At 36.4% G+C, this 26,724-nt stretch overlaps 1 protein-coding gene across 1 annotated transcript in view; it reads left to right on the forward strand.

Moving 5' to 3' along the window:
• The window catches only part of SLC13A1 (solute carrier family 13 member 1), a 107,463-nt gene extending 87,821 nt beyond the window's left edge, over positions 1 to 19,642 (forward strand). The window contains exon 16 of the mRNA XM_036863693.1: positions 19,267 to 19,642. The gene's annotated coding sequence lies outside the window, so the exon portion shown is untranslated. The remainder of the gene's footprint in view (positions 1 to 19,266) is intronic.
• Positions 19,643 to 26,724: the final 7,082 nt, after the last annotated feature.

The following is a 26,724-nucleotide window of genomic DNA, read 5'->3' on the forward strand; positions in this document are numbered from 1 at the left end:
ATTTCTATAAATATTATTGAGTGTTATTCTGGGGCACAGTTATTTGCAAACAGTTTGCTCTTAAGATTTATTGGGTAAGACTAAAACAACCTTTAATTTAGGACTGCATTTGCCTCACTGCTGCAATATTTTTCTGAGTATTGTACTTGATGTTCCATTAATATTGAGGTTTTCCACTCTGATTGGAACAGGAATTATTCTCAGCCCTGTGTGAGCCCTTGTGATCATCTCATCTAATAATTTTGAGTGATTATTTCCTTACCCTGAGGTAGTTTTCTGACAGATATGTGTTGATCAGTATTCAGGAGAACAGGGGACAGAATTTCTGGAGCTCTTTCTGTCTGTGCATGTCTCTCCTCTCTGGTACTCTGCCCTGCAAACTCTAGCCACCTGTCTTCTCCCAGACTTCCAACTCCATCTGTTCAACTTAGGTTATCACCAGACTCTGCCTGGATTCCCCCTTTTTTGAGCTGCTGCCTGGAAACTCTCCCCATGCTATGAGTTGGAGCAATCATAAGCCTCAACTATTTCCTCCCTTTCAGAGACCACTGTCCTGTTTTGCCTGATATCCAATGTCTGAAAACTGTTATTTCATAAGATTTTTCCTTTTTTAAAAATTGTTTCAGACAGAAGAGTAAATCCTTTTCCTAATGCTGCATCTTGCCAAGAGTGGAGGTCTCTAGAAGAGTCAAATTTAATCATCATCCTTTTCTCCCCCTAGTAAACTTAGAATCAGGACAAGCTGAGTTAATTGGATGGTTCTGAAGTCTCCAATTTTAATCACTGGTGTGTAGTGCAGATCTTAAATAAGAGAGTAAAGAGTGGATAAGGAGCCTTTCTGGTGGTATTGGGAAGTAGAAAAGGTTCTTCTGTGAATGCAATTTTGAATTTGTTGACCTTGAGATTTACTCAGCACTTATGAGAGAGTCAAGAAGAACTGACTAAACTCACTTGAATGATCCAAATGTGAAGCTGAGGACAGTGGTCAGACCTTCATTTTTAGCTTAAAATATAATATTTCTATAAGTTGAAGTGAGTCCAGAACATACAAAAAAATGTGTAAGAAACTGTTTTTTCAACTTCAACACTATGATAGCTACATAATATTCATATCCTAAATTGTTTGATATTTATTTTATTTGAAGTATAGTTGATTTACAAGGTGTTAGTTTCAGGTGTACAGCAAAGTGATTCAGTTATATATACATATATATTTTTTTAGATTCTTTTCCCTTATAGGTTATTACAAAATATTGAGTATAGTTCCCTGTGCAACACTATTACCAAACCCAGGTCCAGTTGCTCACCGCTCAAAAGCCAATACTCGAGAGACGAGTATTGGTAGGAAAGGAAAGGTTGCATTGTTGTGGAAGCCAGCAGCCAGGGGATAAGGTAGTCTCATGTCCAAGAACCAACTCCCAACTGACACTCAGGTGGCAAGGGGATTTTCAGGGGTGTATTGGCAGAGGGAGGAGGCAGAGGAGCACAGCCAGCTCTGAGGGTAATCTCAAAATCAGTAATGTGGTGGTCTGATCAGCATCATCTTGGTTGTTTTAAGTACAGTTAATCTTCAGTTCCAGGGTTTGTTCCCATTTCTCTGAGGCCAGTTCTAGGAATTCTATGAAATGGAGTTGCTTCTATCATGGCTACAATTTGGTCATCTTCCTCCACCTGGTAGGAGCTTCATTATCTGCAAAACATCTCACAGGATATGGCTCAGAATATTATCTATAGCCCTTGAGGAGTAACTAAAGGTCCTTGACTTTGTTTAATGACTATTATTATTTTGTCTTGTGTAAAGGCTTAGAGTTTAAAGTAAAACTAAGTTCTAAGGCCAAGGAGGTGCTTACAATACAGTAGGTCCTTGCTGTTTATCTATTTTATATATAGTAGTGTGTATATGGTAATCCCAAACTCAAATCCCAAATTTATCCCTCCTCCACCTCTCTCCTCTGGTAACCATAAGTTTGTCTTCTATGTCTGTGAATCTATTTCTGTTTTGTATATAAGTTCATTTGTATCATTTTTTTAGATTCCACATATAAGCAATATCATATGATATCTGTCTTTCTCTGCCTGGCTTACTTCACTTAGTATGATTGTCTCTAGGTCCATCCATGCTGCTGCAAAAGGCATTATTTCATTCTTTTTTATGGCTGAGTAATATTCTATTGTATAAATATACCACATCTTTATACATTCAGAGAAAACCATAATTTGAAAAGATACACACACCCCAATGTTCATTGCAGCACTATTTATAACAGTCAACACATTCAAGCAACCTAAATGTCCATTGACAGATGAATGAAAGATATAATTTTAAATTATTATTTTAATTCAGAACTCAAGATTTCATGGCCATATTTGAAAGTATGTTGGGACAGATATAACTTATACTTTCTTGTTTTATCTAAAAAGAATTAGGGGATGTAGAGGTTTAAATCTTGGAAAAATTGTTTAGAAAATAATTCAACCTCAAAGTCAGTTCAACCTGAGGAGGCAGGTCTCTGACAGAAGCTACAGTCTGACAGGAATATTTTATTTTCACAGTCACAGGGCTTTTTGTGGTTCATCTAACAAATGTTAAATGAATAATAACTAATGGCAGGTTATTCCTCAGGATCTGGGAAGTCATTTTTACTACAGTCCTTGACTTTCCTCTCCATAAACTTTTAATCTCCATCTCAGCTGGGAAAGTAATTACTTCTGGTCAGAACTGGGGGTCTACCGACTGTTTTCCAGTCAGAGTTGGGGGTCTATTGGGTGTGAACAGTCCTGTCCTCAGGGAATCTGGTAGGTTGCTTTGGGATGCCCTGATCTTCCTCCATATAGAACCTACTCATGGGTCCTCCTTAGAATTTGAAAAGGGCCAGAATCCATCCTCAGAACTGGAAGTTGACATTCTCTATTATTGCAACTGTAGTTGAGACTATATGTGAGATTTAATGTGCTAGATAATTTATACTTTGAGTTAAGGCCAGCTTTATAGTTAATATACTTCTGAAGGCTAGTGTCACTTATATTTACTTCCCTATTTTTTTTGAAAGCCAGAACTGTGAGGTCATAAAGAACCTCAGTCTTCCCATGGGGAAGGAAGTCTCATTGGCCACTATTTACATTCCATCTCCTACATCTGTTTTCTTTATCTCCATATATTCACTTGACTAAATAATGTAAGCAAAGAAACAAAACTCTATACGATTTCCTAAAGCGCTTTTGAGCATTTCTAGTAGCTTACCTTTTAAAATCTGATAATAGTCAAGTACTCTACAAAATGTAAAGCAAGTTTTCAAGAAAGAGTATTTTAAACTAGTAATCCTTGGTATTTCTCCTGGAAGAACTTATATGGAAAGCAGACATGATAACTAAACACTGAAGTACTAGTTGCTATAATGTGCTATTGCATCTTGTGCAACCTCCTCTGAATCTATTCACCAAACATTATGGATATTGAATCAGTACTTAGGTGATTCTGTGGATACAATAAGAGCATTCAAAGACATTTAAAGTAGGCTTTAATTTTTTTTTTTTCAGTGACAAGACAGAGCCAGACTAGTGTACCCAACTTTGAGACTTATAATATAGATACAGTAATCAAGACTGTACGGTATTGGCAAAGGAATAGACACATATAATTGACACAGGATAGAGAACCCAGAAGTAGTACCACATAAATATACCTAACTGAACTTTGACTAGGGTAAAAAAGCAATTCATGGAGGAAAGTTGGATTTTTAATGAATGATGCAAGAGAGGTGGACATCCACAGATAAAAACAAGAAAACAAAACAAAACAAAACTTTGACCTTTAAGTTTCATACCTTATACAAAAATTAACTCAATATAGATCATGGACTTAAATACTTTAATGTAAAACATAATATTATGAAACTTTTAGAAAAAAGTATAGAAGAAAATCTTCAGTATCTAAGCCTTGGCAAAGAGTTAATAGACTTGACATGAAAAGCATAGTCCACAAAAGCAAAAACTAATAAATTGGACATCAAAATTTTAAACTTTTTCTCAGCAAAAGACCCCATTAAGTGAATGAAAAAACAAACAACAGAATGAGAGAACATTTTTGCGAACCGCAGAGACTAATATTGATAATACACAAAGAACTCTTAAAACAATAAATAAACAATCCAATTAGAAAATGGGCAAAAGATATGAAGATATACTTCACAGAGGAGCATATACAGATGTTAAATAAATACATGAAAAGATGCTCAACATTACTATCCATTAGGTAAATACAAATTAAAACCACAATGAGATATTACTACACAACTGTCAGAATGGCCCAAATAAAGAATAATGACAACACCAAATGCTGGTGAGGGTGTGAAGAAACAATCACTCAGACAGTGCTGGTGGGAATGTAAGTGGTACAAACTAGTCTGGAAAACAGACTGGCAATTTCTTGACAAAAAAACTGGACATGAAACTACCATCTGACCCACCAACTGCAATCCTGGGCATTTATCCCAAGAAATGAAAATGTAAAATGTTATTCATACAAAAACCTACATACAAATGTTTATAGCAGCTTATTAGTAAAGTCAAAAATTGGAAACAACCCACCCCACATGTCCTTCAAAGTGTGAATCATTAAGGAAACTGTGATATATTCATACCATAGAATATTACTCAGTATTAAAAAAGAACAAACTTTTGATACATTACAAACTAAAATGAACCTCCAGAGAATTATGATGAGTGAAAAAAATCCAATCTCACAAGGTTACAACCTGTATGATTCCATTTACAGAACATTCTAGAAACTAGAAAATTATAGAAATGGAAAACAGACTAGTGGTTGCCAGAGATTAAGGAGGAGGTGAGGACAGCATGGAAGTTGGTGTGGTTATAACAGGGCAACAAGAGCAATCTTCATGGGGATGGAACTGTTCTGTATCTTGACTGTATCAATGTCAATATCTTGGTTGTGATATGTTCTACAGTTTTACAAGATGGGGAAAACTGGGTAAAAAGTACAGGAGACTTCTTTGTATTAAGCATGTGAATCTGTAATTATGTCAAAGTAAAAAAGCTTAACTTAAAAAATACATTTTTAAAGTGTACAATGTGATGATTTGATTTTTATATACTTCGTGGAATGATTACCAAGATCAAGATAATTAACACATTTATCACCTCACATAGTTAACTTTGCCTGTGCATGTGCGCACATGTGTGTGTGTGTGTGTGTGTGTGTGGTGAGAATGCTTTTTAAAAAGTAATAAAAATATACATTTTTGAGTGTCAAGACAGGAAAAACTCATACCTATTGAGAGTACTTAAAATGTTACTTCCAGTTATTCCTGAGGCAATAGGATGTCTAATGTCTTTAAAATATCTTCAACTCAGGCTGCATATTTTGTGTACCCTTGTACTTTGTCTGCATCAATGGAGAAAACATAAAGAAGACTGTAGAAAGCTTGAAGGTTTGCAGAAATTTTCCTGGACATTCAACCTTATTTATTAATTGCTAATTAGAAATTATAGCCTTCCATCTTTGCTTTTCACTGAGTTGGGTCCTTTTAAGATCTCTGTTCCAGACAGATTGGCTCTTTGAGGTACAGATATAACTTTCCAGCTACACCTGAGCTTTGGTAAACTGAAGAGATGGAAGCAATACTCTGCACATGCAGGAGAGATATTGAGCCTCATTTTTCTCTTCCAATTTTTATTCTTCACAATCCATCTACTTTTAATTTCTACTATCTGAATGGCTGATGGAGTACCTTTTTAAAGCACTCGGAATGTCAGTGAGTGAATTGAAAGATGCATCACACCATAATTGCATGTTCTCAAGGAATTTTCAGATTGTTCACTTTTATTAGAGTCTGATTAAGTGCTCCCTCAGAGGCAAAGCAACAATATCAGAATTATCAAGGCAGTCATCTCCAGTATATCTTCTAACTCTTCTCCATGAAGAAATATCAGCTTGTGAATTAGGAGATTTTCCAAAAATTTCTTGTTGACATTTTCTAATCCCTTTAAAAAATTCTCTTTAAAAAATATAACAAATGATGATTTAATAGTGCCCTCTGTCTCTCAAGTATTGTTCTGAATTCCTACAAAAGTACAAGAATTATCGGAAGAGTTGGAAAACCAGCTATTTCCCCTTATTCAGAGGTTAGAATTAGCTGTGGGCTGATTCAGCCCATTGTATCAATACAAAGCTTAATTCCAAAGCAAGACCTTGTGAGGGGTTCTAGGATTTCTTCATGAAAATGCGTCACTGTAATATATATTCCTATCCCTCTTAGGAAGAAATATTAAAATCAACCATGCTATTCTGAAAAAGACCATTTAGTCCACATTTTCACTTTTTGGATAAATATGAGCTCATAAAGATCTGATATGAAAAGCTCATTCATTAATCAGTTGATTTTAAGGAAGATATACCAGGCTGATGTTTTGATTGTATGAGTAGAGTTGTGGAAGCCTGGGGGTGGGGAAGTAAGGTGAAGAGAGACTTATTTAAAGAGTACAGTTGGAAGATTTTTGTACAATCTTATCAAAATATTATTAAAATGCCTTTGTATTTAGGTTAATTGTCAGAGTAGCATTGTCTAATTTAAGATTAGAAAAGTAAAGAATAAGAGTTAAACTATTTCAAAAAGATATATGCACCCCTTTGTTCATTGCAGCATCATTTACAATAGGGACAATATGGAAGCAACCTAAATACCCATCGACAAATGAATGTATACACATATGTACATGCGTATGATGAAATTCTACTCAGCCATTAAAAAAGAATGAAATCTTGCCATCTGTGACAACATGGATGGAACTTGAGGGTATCATGTGAAGTGAAATAAGTCAGACGGAGAAAACCAAATATACTGTATGATCTTACTCATATTTGGAATATAAAAACCGAACAACACAAAATGAATTGAAAAACAAAAACCAAACCACAAAAACACAAAAAAACACAGAGAATAGAGTAGTGATTACCAGATGGGAAGAGGCAGGGGCAAAATGAGCAAAGGAAGTCAACTGTATGGTGATGGATGGAAACTAAATTTTTGGTGGTGAGCACGCTGTAGTGTATATAGAAGTCAAAATACAGTGTTGTACACATGAAACTTATGTAATGATATAATGTTATAAACCAATGTCACCTCAATTTAAATCTTTTTTTTTCAGTAAGGTAATATAATAAAGAAAAACCAGTTAACAGCCTGGTTTTGGAGTAAGAAATATCAGAGCTTGAATATTACCATTTTCTAGTTGCATTATTTTGGCCCAGTTATTTAACTCTTTAAGTTTTCCTGCCTGTAAAATGTCATAATAATAGTACTTAACTATTAGGATTACAAGATATAATGCATATATTTAGTTTTTAGGAAGCACTTTTAAATAAAGAGTCCTTACAATTTTAGTATTGTTCATAAAATGAGTTTTTGCCTGTATGAATAATTGCTTTTACTCAAGAGAAGGATTAGAGATTCAAATCCTTTTTTGAACCCTCTTGATAATTTCTGTTAATCTCTTTATTCCGAAACTTTTGTCGGGACTTATCTCAAGAAGGATTTCAATTGGATTATAGCTATTAAAATAAAGAGAAAAATTTTAAAAGAAAACAGAGGAAGAAACAGCATAGAGAAATGTGGGAAAATCAGTCTAAGCTAAATATATTACAGTATATTTATGATACTCTCCATATTGTCATGTGCCTTTCTACCTTGGTGATATAGAAGATCCCATCCTTAATGATATTAATATAATAATTAAGCTCCTGAACTGTTTCTTAGAATGTCCTATAATAAAAGCCCATAGAATAAGGACAAAACATCATTTATGAAAGCAGGTCTTGTTATGAGCTGGGGTGGAGGAGAGGGGTAGGGGAGGTGAGTTGACATGCAGTAAGGGTAGAGTGGGGGAGAAATGCCACAGTTGCGTTTCAGGTGTCTGATATCTGACAGGCTTGACTCTGAATGTTTTATCTAGAGAATGAACATCATAGTCTTAGGAATATATTCCATGTATATCAATCCTTTTTATCTATTTTTAATTTTTAATTAGGAAATACTCAAAACATACAGAAAGCTAAAGAACATAATATTAACATCACCAGTGTATTCACCATCCCATGGACCCATTGTGCAAATTTTAAAACTTAATAACTTAAAAAATTAATTAATTAATAATTTTAAATTAATAAATTTAAGTATTTGTTCCATATATTTTCCCAAAAGAAATAAACAACTAAACCCTCCCAAATCATTACTGCCCCCAGAGGTAATCACAACACACAATGTGGTATGTATCACCCCATCTATGCATGATTTCATAGTTTTTCTACATTTGTATGTATGTAAAAGCAATTTATAATACTGTGTTTAGAGTGTTTTAAAAGTTTTAGACTCCCTCTTGCGAGAACACCAGAATCACAACTAGCTGCTGGACAATCATCAATAGGAAGACACTGGAACTCACCAAAAAAGATACCCCAAATCCAAAGAAAAAGGAGAGGCCACAATGACACAGTAGGAGGGGCACAATCACAGTAAAATCAAATCCCATAACTGTTGGGAGGGTGACTCACAGACTGGAGAACACCTACACCACAGAAGTCCACCCAATGGAGTGAGGGTTCTGAGCCCCACGTCAGGCTCCCGAACCTGGTCCGGCAATGGGAGGAGGAATTCCTAAAGAATCAGAATTGAAGGCTAGCGGGATTTGATTGCAGGACTTCAACAGGACTGGGGGAAACAGAGACTCCATTCTTGGAGGGCACACACAAAGTAGTGTGCGCATTAGGACCCAGGGGAAGGAGCAGTGACCCCATGGGAGACTGAACCAGACCTACCTGTTAGTGTTGGAGGGTCTCCTGCAGAGGCAGGGGGTGGCTGTGGCTCACCGTGAGGACAAGGACACTGGCAGCAGGGGTTCTGGGGGGTGCTCCTTGGCGTGGGCCCTCCCCGAGTCCACCATTGGCCCCACCAGGGAGTCTAGGTGGGCTCCAGTGTTGGGTTGCCTCAGGCCAAACAACCAACAGGGAGGGAACCCAGCCCCACCCATCAGCAGTCAAGCGGATTAAAGTTTTACTGAGCTCTGCCCACCAGAGCAACAGCCAACTCTACCCACCACCAGTCCCTCCCATCAGGAAACTTGCACAAGCCTCTTAGATAGCCTCATCCACCAGAGGGCAGACAGCAGAAGCAAGAAGAAATACAATTCTGCAGCCTGTGGAACAAAAACCATGTTCAGAATGGTTGAACCATGTTCAACCATTGACAGAAAGACAGAAAAGATGAAAAGGCTATGTACCAGAGGAAGGAACAAGATAAAACCCCAGAAAAACAATTAAATGAAGTGGAGATAGACAACCTTCCAGAAAAAAAATTCAGAATAATGATAGTGAAGATGATCCAGGACCTTGGAAAAAGAATGGAGGCAAAGATCGAGAAGATGCAAGAAATGTTTAACAAAGACCTACAAGAATTAAAAAAAAAAACAAACAGAGATGAACAATACAATAACTGAAATGAAAACTACACTAGAAGGAATCAATAGCAGAATAACTGAGGCAGAAGAACGGATAAGTGACCTGGAAGACAGAATGGTGGAATTCACTGCTGCGGAACAGACTAAAGAAAAAAGAATGAAAAGAAATGAAGACAGCCTAAGAGACCTCTGGAACAACATTAAACGCAACAACATTCGCATTATAGGGGTCCCAGAAGGAGAAGAGAGAGAGAAAGGACCAGAGAAAATATTTGAAGAGATTATAGTCGAAAACTTCACTAACATGGGAAAGGAAATAGCCACCCAAGTCCAGGAAGTACAGAGAGTCCCAGGCAGGATAAACCCAAGGAGAAACATGCCGAGACACATAGTAATCAAATTGGCAAAAATTAAAGACAAAGAAAAATTATTGAAAGCAGCAAGGGAAAAATGACAAATAACATACAGGGGAACTCCCATAAGGTTAACAGCTGATTTCGCAGCAGAAACTCTACAAGCCAGAAGGGAGTGGCATGATATACTTAAAGTGATGAAAGGGAAGAATCTACAACCAAGATTACTCTACCCGGCAAGGATCTCATTCAGATTCGATGGCGAAATCAAAAGCTTTACAGACAAGCAAAAGCTAAGAGAATTCAACATCACGAAACCAGCTCTAAAACAAATGCTAAAAGAACTTCTCTAAGTGGGAAACACAAGAGAAGAAAAGGACCTATAAAAACAAACCCAAAACAATTAAGAAAATGGTCATAGGAACATACATATCGATAATTACCTTAAACGTGAATGGATTAAATGTTCCAACCAAAAGACACAGGCTTGCTGAATGGATACAAAAACAAGACCCATATATATGCTGTCTACAAGAGACCGACTTCAGACCTAGGGACACATACAGACTGAAAGTGAGGGGATGGAAAAAGATATTCCATGCAAATGGAAATCAAAAGAAAGCTGGAGTAGCAATACTCATATCAGATAAAATAGACTTTAAAATAAAGAATGTTACAAGAGACAAGGGAGGACACTACATAATGATCAAGGGATCAATCCAAGAAGAAGATATAACAATTATAAATATATATGCACCCAACATAGGAGCACCTCAATACATAAGGCAACTGCTAGCAGCTATAAAAGAGGAAATCGACAGTAATACAATAATACTGGGGGACTTTAACACCTCACTTACACCAATGGACAGATCATCCAAAATGAAAATAAATAAGGAAACAGAAGCTTTAAATGACACAATAGACCAGGTAGATTTAATTGATATTTATAGGACATTCCATCCAAAAACAGAAGATTACACTTTCTTCTCAAGTGCGCACAGAAGAGTCTCCAGGATAGATCACATCTTGGGTCACAAATCAAGCCTCAGTAAATTTAAGAAAATTGAAATCATATCAAGCATCTTTTCTGACCACAACGCTATGAGATTAGAAATCAATTACAAGGAAAAAAATGTAAAAACACAAACACATGGAGGCTATACTATATGTTACTAAATAACCAAGAGATCACTGAAGAAATCAAAGAGGAAATCTAAAAATACCTAGAGACAAATGACAATGAAAACACGATGATCCAAAACCTATGGGATGCAGCAAAAGAAGTTCTAAGAGGGAAGTTTATAGCAATACAAGCCTACCTCAAGAAATAAGAAAAATCTCAAATAAACAATCTAACCTTACACCTAAAGGAACTAGAGAAAGAACAACAAACAAAACCCAAAGTTAGCAGAAGGAAAGAAATCATAAAGATCAGATCAGAAATAAATGAAATAGAAACAAAGAAAACAATAGCAAAGATCAATAAAACTAAAAGCTGGTTCTTTGAGAAGATAAACAAAATTGATAAACCATTAGCCAGATTCATCAAGAAAAATAGGGAGAGGACTCAAATCAATAAAATTAGAAATGAAAAAGGAGAAGTTACAACAGACACCGCAGAAATACAAAGCATCCTAAGAGACTACTACAAGCAACTCTATGGCAATAAATTGGACAACCTGGAAGAAATGGACAAATTCTTAGAAAGGTATAACCTCCCAAGACTGAACCAGGAAGAAATAGAAAATATGAACAGACCAATCACAGGTAATTATCTTACAACAAACAAAAGTCCAGGACCAGATGGCTTCACAGGTGAATTCCATCAAACATTTAGAGAAGAGCTAACACCCATCCTTGTCAAACTCTTCCAAAAAACTGCAGAGGAAGGAACACTCCCAAACTCATTCTATGAGGCCACCATCACCCTGATACCATAACCAGACAAAGATACTACAAAAAAAGAAAATTACAGACCAATATCACTGATGAATATACATACAAAAATCCTCAACAAAATACTAGCAAACAGAATCCAACAACTCATTAAAAGGATCATACACCATGATCAAGTGGGATTTATCCCAGGGATGCAAGGATTCTTCAATATACGTAAATCAATCAATGTGATACACCATATTAACAAATTGAAGAAGAAAAACCATATGATCATCTCAATAGATGCAGAAAAAGCTTTTGACAAAATTCAACACCCATTTATGATAAAAAGTCTCCAGAAAGTGGGCATAGAGGGAACCTACCTCAACATAATAAAGGCCATATACGACAAACCCACAGCAAACATCATTCTCAATGGAAAAAAACTGAAAGCACTTCCTCTAAGATCAGGAACAAGACAAGGATGTCCACTCTTACCACTATTATTCAACATAGTTTTGGAAGTCCTAGCCACGGCAATCAGAGAAGAAAAAGAAATAAAAGGAATACAAATTGGAAAAGAAGAAGTAAAACTGTCACTGTCTGCAGATGACATGATACTATACATAGAGAATCCTAAAAATGCCACCCGAAAAGCACTAGAGCTAATCAATGAATTTGGTAAAGTTGCAGTATACAAAATTAATGCACAGAAATCTCTTGCATTCCTATACACTAATGATAAAAAATCTGAAAGAGAAATTAAGGAAACACTCCCATTTATCATTGCAACAAAAAGAATAGCTAGGAATAAACCTGCCTAGGGAGACAAAAGACCCGTATGCAGAAAACTATAAGACACTGATGAAAGAAATTAAAGATGATACCAACAGATGGAGAGATATACCATATTCTTGGATTGGAAGAATCAATATTGTGAAAATGACTATATTACCCAAAGCAATCTACAGATTCAATGCAATCCCTATCAAATTACCAATGGCATTTTTTACAGAACTAGAACAAAAAATCTTAAAATTTGTATTTAGAGACAAAAGACCCTGAATAGCCAAAGCAGTCTTGAGGGAAAAAAACGGAGCTGGAGGAATCAGACTCCCTGACTTCAGACTATACTACAAAGCTACAGTAATCCAGAAAATATGGTACTGGCACAAAAACAGAAATATAGATCAATGGAACAAGATAGAAAGCCCAGAGATAAACCCACGCACCTATGGTCAACTAATCTATGACAAAGGAGGCAAGGATATACAATGGAGAAAAGACAGTCTCTTCAATAAGTGGTGCTGGGAAAACTGGACAGCTACATGTAAAAGAATGAAATTAGAACACTCCCTAACACCATACACAAAAGTAAACTCAAAATGGATTAGAGAACTAAATGTAAGACCGGACACTATAAAACTCTTAGAGGAAAACATAGGAAGAACACTCTTTGACATAAATCATAGCAAGATCTTTTTTGATCCACCTCCTAGAGTAATGGAAATAAAAACACAAATAAACAAATGGGACCTAATGAAACTTCAAAGCTTTTGCACAGCAAAGGAAACCATAAACAAGATGAAAAGACAACCTTCAGAATGGGAGAAAATATTTGCAAACGAATCAACGGACAAAGGATTAATCTCCAAAATATATAAACAGCTCATGCAGCTCAATATTAAAAAAACAAACAACCCAATCCAAAAATGGGCAGAAGACCTAAATAGACATTTCTCCAAAGAAGACATACAGATGGCCAAGAAGCACATGAAAAGTTGCTCAACATCACTAATTATTAGAGAAATGCAAATCAAAACTACAATGAGGTATCACCTCACACCAGTTAGAATGGGCATTATCAGAAAATCTACAAACAACAAATGCTGGAGAGGGTGTGGAGAAAAGGGAACCGTCTTGCACTGTTGGTGGGAATGTAAATTGACACAGCCACTATGGAGAACAGTATGGAGGTTCCTTAAGAAACTTAAAATAGAATTACCATATGACCCAACAATCACACTACTGGGCATATACCCAGAGAAAACCATAATTCAAAAAGGCACATGTACCCCAATGTTCATTGCAGCACTATTTACAATAGCCAGGTCACGGAAGCAACCTAAATGCCCATCGACAGATGAATGAATATTCCATTGTATATATGTGGTACATATATACAATGGAATATTACTCAGCCATAAAAAGGAACGAAATTGGGTCATTTGTTGAGACGTGGATGGATCTAGAGACTGTCATACAGAGTGAAGTAAGTCAGAAAGATAAAAACAAATATTGTATATTAATGCATATATGTGGAACCTAGAAAAATGGTACAGATGAACCAGTTTGCAGGGCAGAAATTGAGACACAGATGTAGAGAACAAACGTATGGACACCAAGGGGGGAAAGCGGCGGTGGGGTGGGTTGTGGTCGTGTGATTAATTGGGCGATTGGATTGACATGTATACATTGATGTGTATAAAACTGATGACTAATAAGAACCTGCTGTATAAAAAAATAAAATGAAAGCATAAATTTTAAAAAAAGTTTTATAAAATTATTATTCTCTGGGTATATTTTTACAATATATTTTTCTTAGTACCGGTATTAATATATGTAGATCTAGTTTATTCATTTTAATTTCTCTAAAGCATTAGGTTTTATTTTAAAGGACAACATTATCAATTCTCCTAATGATGGACAATATATTTTTTCCTAGTAATAACCTTGTACATAGCTTGTTGTGCACATGGATGAGTTTTTCTAGAGGAGATGATTGTAATTGATATTGCTCAGTTCTAGAGTACGGACACGTCCAATTTTACTAGATATCGCCTAGCTGCTTTCAGTAGTGGCTGCAGTCATTTATACTCCTGACAGCAATGTATGAAAGTTTCCATTTGTCCACATCCAATGTCAACATATATTGTTAGACATTTCAGTGCTTGCTATTCCCATAGAAATTTTATCTTGATATTACTTTAACACTTCCCTAATGTGTTGTGAGGCTGAGCATCTTTTCATATATTTATTAGCCCTTGGAATTTCATATTCTTTTAATTGTCTGTAAATATATTTTCCCTAATTTTCTTCTATTTCTTTTTAGTATTTATTTATAGTAATTCTTTAGATAATAATCCTTCTTCTGGTTGGCAGATTGTTTTTATTTTTAATCTTTTCATGACGTATTATCTTTGAATCAATTGTTAATTTTAATATAGTAAAATGTGTTTTTTCCTTTAGCATTTGTGCTTTTTGCCTTTTTTGCCCCTTATGGATATACTCTATGCAACTTACTTCAGAAGCATGTCCCTGCCCACAATGTCATAAAGCTATTCTCTTATGTTTTGCAGCAATGCTCATACATACAATTAGTTTATAAATTTTTTTCTTATTTTTGCATTTGTCCAATCTTATTACTAAGGTTATATTAGCCTGATTATGTGAGTTGAGTATCTTTTCTACTTCTTCTATTCTCTGGAATCATTTATCTTAGGTATGGATGGTCTTTCTTCCAAGACTTGAGAAAAACTGATGACATAAATATTTAGAATTTCCCCCCAACATTTTATTATGAAATTGTAAATACTGAGACTAGGAATCTATTTTTAACATTTCAGTATGTGTAAACCTGTTGCCCCAGGAATATTACTTAAAAGATCTAACATTTCCCCCAGTGATTGGTAAAGCTACCTTTTTCACATGCCAAATTCCGTTATGAGAATAATCCCTGTGTGGGGACTGTATTCTCTTTCATTGATCCATTGGTCCTAGTTGTTTAAAATAAAGCTTTAATAAAGTTTAAATAAGCTTTATTTTTAGAATAGTTTTAGATTTCAGAAAACGCAAAAATAGTATATAGAGTTCCCATATGGTCTGCACATAATTTCTTGTTATTAACACCTTCATTAGTATGATACATTTGTTACAATTAATGAATGAATATTGATACATTATTTACTGAAGTTCATTCTTTAGTCAGATTTCCTTAGTTTTTATTTAATGTCCGTTTTCTGTTCCAGGATCCCATAGGGAGGACCACATTACATTAAGTTGTCATCTCTCCTTAGGCTCCTCTAGTTAACAGTTTCTCAGATTTTCTTTGTTTTAATGATCGTGACAGTTTTGAGGAGTATTGGTCAGGTATTTGGTAGAATGTAACTCTACTGAGATTTGTCTAATGTTTTTCTCATGATTAGACTGGGGCTCCACAGACTTTTTTATCTACTTGGGTGCCTGTCTTACTCTCCCCAGAAAGCTTCATTGTGTGAGTAATACAACTTTTCATACCCCATTGGTGCTTCTGTGGATTATCAGCCAGATATCTGAACCAGATTTGGGAGGGAAAGGGGTGAGGAAAGAATTAATCCTGCCTCAGTGGGGTGGTCACCACAATTATATTGTTCATTGAAACAAATTTAGACTTTGAATTGAGGTTCTAAACTGCACTCCAGTGAATGTTTACAGAATAACTTAATATTCCTTCAAATTTCTCAACAGGATATCAATTATGAGCCTGTGCTGATAGTTTTTGTGTTTTACCTGTCTGGCTTTCCCCTATGGTCTAACATGATACTCTCCCTGAGATCACAGCTTTGCTTTTAGTATCTTGGTATTCAATGTAGCTTGAATTTATCTTGTGCTGCTGTAAGGAAAAGATATTTTATTTTTTTTCTATATGGATAACCAATTAATTCAATCCAATACTGAATGTTCCTGTCTTTCCCCACTGGTTTGAAACTCTGTCATATAAAAATATTTCCATATACACTGGTGCAATACCACCCACGGACTCCAAGAAGAATTGCCTCTAGCTTAGGATCCATGTTTCAAAGGGTCTTTTCTGGTTCCCATCCAGCCATATCCCTTTCGATGGTGAGAGGAGGTGGCCAGGCAAAGGATCTGCTCACCCAGAGCCCATGTTCCAAGTTTAAGCCTATCTAGTGGTAGATATTTTGGATCCCAGAATTTTCTGCCCAACAATTCTGAGCCTGCTTATGGGGCCTGCACAGTCTGCTTCCCTCAAAGGCAGACCATACCACCAATAAGCATGAGGCTGGCCAAGTGGAAGCTGTCTTGAAGGATTTGTGGAAAGATCTTGGATGTACAGGCTAAAGCCTTGCTGTCCACACAGATAAGTGCATGAGACCTTTGGGAATGGGAAGAGAACAGGGCTGGGCAAAGGCTTAGGAGCTGGAGTCTGAGGCCTGCTTTTCCTGCGCCATCACCTTCTTTCAGAGAACTCCAGGGATCCAAGAACCATAAATTTAAACTTGCCTTTCAGGTCATTATGAAGCTTTACATGTCAAGGTAAAAATATAGAACATTTTTTCTTTAATTGTTTGCTAGCTTGATTAAATATTTAAACATGTGATATATGGACCTCCATTTGCACCCTTGTCCTAGGTCCCACAAATGTTAGGTGTGTCTTGTGTGTGTTTCTAGGCTTTCTATCATGTTTCATTGGTCTATTTGTCTGTTCTTATTCCAATAGCACACTGCCTTAATCAAAATAACAACTAGTCAAAAGAGCGATTCCTCTACCAATTTTGTTCAAAATTATCTTATTCTTGTCTTTTTGTTCACCAATATGAATTTGGGGGTCAGCCTGTAAAGTTCAAAAAAAAGTCTCCTTTAAGCTATCACCTTAAAAAATAACTTTTATTCTTTTAAATGTGAAAGCTTCCTTTTAGCCAAATTTATGAATTTTATCATATTCAAACTCCCTCACTTTAGTTCTGTCATAACCTGTAAGTCAGTGGTTTTAGACCAGAGGCGATTCTGCCCTCCAGGGGACATCTGGCAATGTCTGGAGACACTTTTGGCTATCACAGCTAGAGTGAGGGGTGTCGCTAGCGTCTATTGGATACAGGCCAGGGATGCCGGTAGACATTCCACAGTGCACAGAACAGCCCTCCACAACAGTCGGTTTGACCCAAAATGTCAGTAGTGCCCAGGCTGTGAATCTTTGCTCCACATAACACAGGGACATGTAGCGCCCATTATGACACACACACACACACACACACACAAATGTATGCATGTGTTTGTGCGTATGAATGTATTATAATCAGTACTTAGCTAGCTACTTTCTTACTCAATGACCTTTATCTGAGAATCTCAAAACAATTTACCAACGTTATCCTGGTTTTTTTTAAAGGGTGACTCTACCCAAATTTTGAATTTTATTTTATTTTTTTATACAGCAGGTTCTTATTAGTTATCTATTTTATATATATTAGTGTATATATATCAATCCAAATCTCCCCCAATATTATCTTGTTAATCCTGATCCAATGCTCTAGAAATAGGTGACAACTTGATTATGCTTGTTTTTTTAATTCAGAGATAGATTATGTGTTTTATCAGTGTTCATTACAAAAGAAAAAGTAGTGAAAAACATATTTCACGAAGTTCTGTGTTTCAGCTATTTTGGGGTAGTTGATCGTTTCTTCCTTTCTTCTGCTTATAAAAGTTGGACTTTTTTTTCAGGCAAAAATACTCTTCCTTCTTTTTAACATGCTATTGAATTCTAAGTACCTAATTCTTAGCAACAGAAAGGAATCTAGTTTTAATATACATTTTAAAATTTTATTTGGGCAGGTAGAAATATGTTCATGCTTTAATGAAACTCTAAGGAAAACTTTTATTAAAAAAACTGTAGTGGTTTAGTAATTTAGAATCCTCCAAAAAAAACTGATGCTGTAAAGGAATCACTAAACTAATCAGGATAAAACAATGCCATTAGGCTTTAGACTTCACTAGACTTCATTTCTAAGCTTAATGTTTGAAAGCAAAACATTGTGCAGTAATTCTGAAGGGATTATTATGAAAGCATTTGATGATTCTCAAGGAATCGTATATCTGGATGTGGCTATTAAAGAATATTTCATGCTGAGGTTATTGGTCATAAGGGCAAGTCCATCATCCTTTCTCTCATAGCTGGTGGGTGGAGTTCTACTTGAGAATGTGTCATGGTTAATTTTATATGTCAACTTGGCTGGGCCATAGTGTCCAGATAAGTGGACAAATATTTTTCTGGATATGTCTATAAGGTGCTTTTGGATGAGAGTAACATTTAAACTGGAACTCTGAATAAAGAAGATTGCCTTCCATTATGTGGGTGGGCCTTGTCCAATCAGGTAATGTCCTGAATAGAACAAAAGACTGACCTCTTTTGAGCAAGAGGGAATTCTACAGCAGATGATCTGTGCATTAGAACTGCAAAATCGACTCTTCTCTGGGTCTCTAGCCTGCCAGCCCACCCCACAGATTTCGGATTTGCCAACCTCAATAATCACATGAGCCAATTCTTTACAATAAATTTCTTTCTAAATTACATTCACACATCCTATTGGTTCCATTCCTCTGGAGAACCCTGAATAATACAGCATGTAAAGAAATGATATATGATGTATCAACAATATGTAGAAAGATGGATTGATAAACATATACCTTGATCTAAGCAGAATTATACACAGTGTTGAGTAGCCAGTTGTGTTTTCTTTTATTCAGACTATTATTTTACACAATTTTTCATCTTCACTACTCTCAGATCCCAAATATGTGCTGTGAGTATCACAAACATGCTGAGATAAATACTACATATTCAGCTCTCCTTCCTTCCCGGACACATGGGAAACTAAACTTCCTAGGAGTTCTTGCAGTTAGGCAGGCCAGTGTGACTAAGTCTTGGACGAAGAAATGCGAATGGAGAGGACTATGTCACTTCCAGGGTGAGGGAGTGAAAACCTCCCTGTGCAATTCTCCAGTCTCCCCCTTCCTCTACTGCAGCAAACCCTGAAACCTCATGTTGAACTGTCAATGCCCCCCTTAATCAGAGTTTTTGAGTGACTCAGTGGAGCAGATCCTGCCTCTGTCCAGCTTTGAACATATAACTTGATACAGAATAAACCTTTATTGTATTAAACCACCAGAATTCATGGCTAATGTTTTACCACAGCATAACCTAGTTTATCCTGACTAATATATATGCCAGTGCTTCCTTGCTGGCATTACATAAATACTGCAAGGAAAGTTGATTGCAACTATATCCTAATGAAACATGGTTGGATTCTCTAAAAGAACAATAAGTTGAATACAGAATTAATATAATAAATAATATAATAAAGTTCTAATATTAATATTACCACTGTTATTTGATGCTTTGACTGAATTCAAATGTATTTAAGTCAGTTTCTGAGTACAGACACAACTCTTCTGTTTCACACTTTTTCTGACATTGTCCAAGTAATTTTAATTCCCTGTGCCACTATTTTCTTACCACAATGGTGTAAAAATTAGGAAGATAAGTTTTTGAACAGCGTAAGCTTCTCAAAAGAAAGTACTTAGCAAATAACATCACAAGTTTTATTTGAGGCTGATCTTCCAGGGCACATACAAATAAAGAAGTAGTGGTTACATATTTTAGACCCATAAATGTACCACAAGGTGACACAAATTGACATTACATACCTGACTTATCTTTCTTCTACTTCCTCTCCTTCTAGAAATGATAAAACACAGATATCACAATATTTCTCTAGTTCCTGAGCTAGCCTTGCCACCTACATGGAAGGAAGATTTACTTCTCGGGGCGGGGTGTGGGGGGGGGCGGAAACACACTGTAAAGCTGAAACCTAACCTAGCAACAAAAGGTCTTAGTCATTTGCACTGCCGGAATAAACCACCTTCCCAAACTGAAGAGTAATGAGAAGGGTGCTGGATTCATCTTACTCTCTGGGTGCAAGCCTTGCATCTAAAAATTATTCTTTTGTGATGCTGAACTAGTCATTTAATCTCCCTCACCTTCAATTTCCTCAATCCCAAAAGACATTTATAAATATGTAGTTATATGGTTTCATCTGGCCCTTAATAATTACTCAAAATTATATATTGATTGAAGAAATACAAAAATGCATGGGTGGGTGGTGGTTGTGAAATAAGGTTGAAATAATGTTTGTATAAAATATTTTCTAAGTGATTAAGTGCTGTAGAGATATAAGGTATTATCAGTAAATAAAGTGTTTTGAAAACAATATTTTTAACACTTGTTGGATATGAGTCTAAAAACAGATGGGTTAACAATGTAGAAGAATTCTTAACGAATCCTATAAGCATTTAGTGAATCTGCTCAGAAGTTGGGGAATTCCCTTCTGTAGCAACCTGAGCAACAGGGGCTCCCAGGCCCCACCCACACCTATCCCTGGCGATGCACGTTCACAACATGTTTGAACTTCGCAATGGAGTTGGGGTGTCTGCACTAGGAAGATAAAGGTTGGTCTTTTTAAAAATAATGAATCAAAAGAAGTTTGAGTGGGACCAGAGGAAGGATGTCTGTAAACCTCAACCTTCTACCCTCACCTCTCAGAGAAGCTACATTACCTTGAAAATTCCCAGTCCTGTGGGGCTCCTGGAGATCTTTCTCCAAGACAATGAATACGTGTGAAAGACTTTTGACCTTGAAGATGTGCCAGGGATTAGGTTTAATCTGTGATACAGTTTAGGGTCTTGAAATCACAGGAACCTCCAAAAGGGGAAGCAACTGCTTCAAACCAGATCTTCAGAGAAAGCCTCTGACTGAGTTTAAGCTGAAGTCCTTCAAAACAGTTACAGCTCTGACATCTATGAGTTCTGCAAAAGATCAGTGTGCATCTGATTCTGCTTTGCTATTGATTTAGGGAAAACAGTTTAGTTTGGGGGGGGATCAAAGTTTGCTTTTGTCATAAACAAGAGTCTCTGGTATCTTATTCCCCCCCAAACCCACTTTATAGCCTCCCTCTGTTCTTTCCAGAAGTCTGAAAGTATTTCATCACCAAGAAAAACTGGCTTTAACTCAGGAGCTTTACTTAGAACAGTAGAGATGTAGGTAATTTCCTAGTTATCTGTGAAATGGATCTTCGACATTCAAATAAAGTTATTAAATCATGCTATCATCATTTCCAAGAGAGTAGGACGGCCTAATTAGGCAATGACTGGGGATTACAGTTATACCATTTTTTTTCTTTGTATTATTCTACACTCCACTCCTCTCCTAACACCAGTGCCTCTATCGCCACAACCAAACTCCTTTTTCTTTGGTATAAGCACGTTCGACAGGGGATGGTTTGTAAGATAAACAATACTTTAAAATCTCAAAACAGAAAGTTCAATTATTGATGTATTTAACACTTTTAAAATCTTTAATTTAGAGTTTTAAAAATTTCAAGGAGCTGAATTCATAATGGACAGCTACCAGATACCTACAAATGTGTACGACGATCTTCTCTAAGCCCAAAGATGTTTTCCAAAAATAACACTCCCTAGGGTCACTACCTTAAGTCTGCATTAACACAAGGGCAGGAAGTGCCCCCTGGTTTGCAACTTTCTTTGCTCTGGTCCCTGATTTTTGCTTTCAGGGTTCCCCATGAGTCTGGCCTGATTTCTTTTAAGCATGCAAGAATGAGGGTGCACCAACACAGCTTGCTCGCTCTCTCTTTCAATCTCTCTCCAACAATCAATAGGATATGGGGGTACAAACACTCTTCTAGGCTCCAGACAATAATATTCCTGAAAGAAACTAAAACAAAACAGAATAAATTACTCATACCAGAAACTGTCAAACTACTTGTGATAAGATAGCTACACAAATGTAATCCATGGTTTTATTGTTATTTTCAGTAACACTGAATAGATGAAGAAGTGGTAGAAACCAATCACTACATGCAAATAAATTTTTCCCTTAACTCAGCCTGTTCCCCATCCTCCACCAAAAAACCTGTTAACCACACTCGTTCTGTGAGGCAGCTTATAGGGACATCAGAGGCTTTCATGCCCACCACAGACATTCACATTTGGGTGTCAAAGCAAAAATCCCACCAAAGTTAAACAAGTAAGGACGATTTTATTCCGAGCTATTGAAATAAGGGAGCAAGGCCAGAACTGGGTTTGAATTCATCACTACTGAAGCAAAAGGCAGGAGAGTTTTTAAGCAATGGGGTGAACTTGTGGAAGAGTACTGGAGGACACTGGGGGAAGGTCCCCAATTAACCAAGGAGAAGGATGGTTAACGAGATGTCTGAAGCCACTGAGTTATTCCTCAGTTTGCAAATATATGTTTTTCTCTGTGATGACGCCACCATCAGGCACCCATAGATGTTAGAAGTCAGGCTCCCACTCTCCAACGGAAAATGAGAGATAGGGGCTTGATCTCCGTGGTGACTGCATTTCAAAGGGATGACTCCCAGGTCCTGGAGAAAGGCCTCCCTGGGTTGTAAAACTGGCAAGAAGCTTCTAAAAGTTTTATATCTCAAAGGAGCAGAGAAAGAATTTACATGTTTTCTAAAGCAAAAAGGAGGTGAGGAGCCTGGAGTTAGGAAGAAGCCTGTCTAAAGTCAGGCCAGTTTAGGGGAATGTTAAAGATATTTTAGGTACTGCTGAACTAGAGTGCCTCCACGGTATGATTTTTGACAAAACAAAACTTGGTGGAAAATGGACTTCTTTTAACTCCATACAAGAGGGTTTGGCCAGGGGTGGGATAGGGAGGATGGGAGGGAGACGCAAGAGGGAGGAGATACGGGGATATATGTATACATATAGCTGATTCACTTTGTTATACAGCAGAAACTAACACACCATTGTAAAGCAATTATACTCCAATAAAGATGTTAAAAAAATAAAATAAAAATTAATTAATTAATTAAAAAAAAAGAAGGTTTGGCCAAAGAATGACCTCACTGAGGGAAGTTTCTCCTGTAAGTCAGATCTCCACCCAAGTAACTGTTGAAAACTACATGATGTCAGCATGGTTTTCCAGAGCCTTCCTGACTATTGCGATTAAAGCACAAAACTCATTTTCAAAAAGTCAAGTCACCATATGGCTTAAGTGACCTGAAGAAATAGTAGCTAGTTTCTGGGCACTTGCTTTATGCTCAAACATAGAGGAGAAATCCTTAGACCCTGTTCTTCTTTTTAATGATGTGCAATGATGAAGCTCTTAGTTTCTCCCCACAGAATACACCACAGAATCAACTTTCTTATAAAAATTAAGGACTTTTGTTTTCATTCCCAACTCACACCCCTGGCATTTTTTTTGAAGTTGAGAAGTTTATTTAACATCTTGCTCTTAAACATGATTTAAGTTATGCTTCTTTAGGCACCTAGAAGCCAGAAAGCATCACATAAATAAAATTAACCGCATTTTGAACAAGGCTCTAGGCTGGTTAATGGAAACTGAAATGAATTGCTTATGAATGGAAATCAACTCTCATCCCTGCAATTGGAACATCAGTCCCAACAAATAAAAGAATAATTTTCTGTATATAAATCTCTCTGTGTACTTCTAATCATACTTATCATCATACAAGCAAAGTATAAGTTAGAATGAAGCTCACTCCCCAATAGTCGGATCTTGATTTCCTAACACTCACCCACAAGGCCGCTGCTCGGATTAATCACCCATACCTGCACAAATTGTGCCCTGTAATATTTCTGCTACTATCAGCCGCCATCAAAAACAACCCAATCTCAAGGCTAGAATATTGCTGTAATTGCTACTTCTCTAGGGATTGCTCAGAGCCAAGCACTCACAGAACTGCTTTTTTCTAAGGGGTGTGGTTTCTTAGAATTCCTATGTGTTTTCTTTTTTCTTTTCCCAGCTTTATTGAGATACACTTGACATGTAACATTGTGTAACTTTAAGGTATCCAAGGTGATGATTTGATATATGTATATATTGTGAAATGATTACCACATAATATTAGTTAACATCTCCATCACGTCATATAGTTACCTTTGTGTGTGTGTGTGTGTGTGTGTGTGTGTGTTGAGAACATTTAAGATTTCCTCTCTCAACTTTTGAGTACACAATACAGTATTGTTAACCGCAGTCATCATGCTGCACCTTAGATCACCAGAACTTATCTTACAACTGAAAGTTTGTACCCTTTGACTGACTGATGTCTCCCTATTTCCCCCACACCCCATGTATTTTCTTGAGAGGAGATTCTATTCCTTTGGCACATGTTTGGTTACTCAATTGAGTTAGGTGAACCCAGACTGCAACGTTTTAAAAACTCTGATTGCCCACATTTACTCTTAACTCAAGTCTTAACATTTCCAGAATAATTAGGATAATGGCCATCTATTCAGAAGGAAATACTTCAACTTCACCTCTGCAGAGCAGATGTCTGGGGCTGTTTTGGTTAATACCAAATCATTTGCAGTCTTATTCAGTCTACGAGATCAAAATCTTAAATGAGAGAGACCACTGAAGGTTTTAGATACGGTGAAAAATCATGAAATAGAGTCACTTTAATAAGATTAGATATTATTATCAATTCCTTAAAGTAACATGACACATACTTCATGGGAAAAATAACTTACTGAATGTTAATAACAAAATTGGTCAGAAAGAAGGAAGGAAGGAAAGAAGGATCAAAAGGTACATGAGTTATAGAATTAGTAAAATGCAGTTTTTTCCCTCAGAAAAACATGATTTATATTCATTTTGTCATATTTTATCCTATATATAAGTAACTCATTTAATCATATTCAACTGTTGGACATTTATAATATTTATTTTTTTATTAAAAAACTTCTGCAATAAACATTCATAAATAAACCTTACTATGCATTTAAATAAAAAACAAGTACTATGACCCAGCAGTATATGTACCAGACCCAGTACAGCACTTATTGGAGAAAACTAGCCCAGACAGGGGTCATCAGTAGCAGGTGCACAGCTCCTATTGCCCGTCACACCTAGAGCCAGTGCTCTAGGATAAAGCAGTACCACAGAGAAGCCCCGTGGAGTTTCAAGGCCATGACTGGGAAGCCCCAGTCCATTCCCTTCCCTTAGGTGCAAGCTTTGCAGTTCCCGCAGTATGATATGGCAAAACTCTGGCCTCCTGCCCTAGTCTACCCTCTCAGCATTCATGGTTGATTGATGATGAAGGGGAGAACATAAATAGAGGGAAGAATTAGGAAAAAAAATAATAGATGGGTGATATTTTTAACTCCTTAGGCAAGAAGAGTATTTTGGGTGACTTTGTGCTTTTCAGGAATGGTTATTTTCCATATCTTATAAATCATTCCACAGACTTGAAAAGGAGGGAAGGTTTTTCAACTCATTTAATGAATCCAACATTATCTCGATACACACATTTTATAGTAACATAAGAAGAAAACAGACTAATTATATATCATATGGTTACATTCGTAAATGTAAAAAAGTTCTTAGAAAAATACACAGCAAAGTGGTGACAGTAGCAAAGGGGACAAGGATTGGAGCGGTGGGCACAGGGCACATTAGCCTCATGTGTAAAGCATAATTATGTTGACAAACAGACTGATTTCAAATACTACTTACATAATTAAAACAATGTTTAAACGTTAACAGCTGTTACCTATTTTTTAAAATCTAACAATAAAAACAGGATTATTCTATCATTCAGTGTAAAATGAGGAAATCTATACATGTGTCAGCATCTCTTACCCTCCGTTATCCACCTAAACTCTACTAATTCAGAGCCAGTTGATACTTATTTGAATTTTTAAACCATGCATATTATTAGTGATAATTTTTGACATTTGCATTCCATTTTTAAAAGCTGTTCCAATACAGCTTTATTGAGATATATTACATAGATCATAAAGTTCACCTGTTTTAACTGTACAACTAAATGATTTTTAGTTAATTTACAGAACTGTACAACCATAATCACAATCCAGCTTTTAAACATTCCATCACCCCAAAAAGATCACTTTTGCAGGTTTCCAGCCAATCTTCATCTCAAATGCCACTCGAGGCAGCCATTCATCTGCTTTCTGTCTCTGTAGATTTGACTTTTCTGGACATTTCATATAAATGGAATCATATAATATGTAGATTCACATAAATGGAATCATACAATATGTAGTGTCTTGCCTTTGGCTTCTTTCACTTCAGACAATGTTTTTGCTTTCCATCCATGTTGTGTTATGTATCAGTAATTCATCCCCTTTTGTTGCTGAATAATATTCCATTGTATGGATA

Source organism: Balaenoptera musculus, chromosome 9, assembly GCF_009873245.2.
Source record: "Balaenoptera musculus isolate JJ_BM4_2016_0621 chromosome 9, mBalMus1.pri.v3, whole genome shotgun sequence".
In the NCBI taxonomy this organism is placed as follows: domain Eukaryota; kingdom Metazoa; phylum Chordata; class Mammalia; order Artiodactyla; family Balaenopteridae; genus Balaenoptera; species Balaenoptera musculus.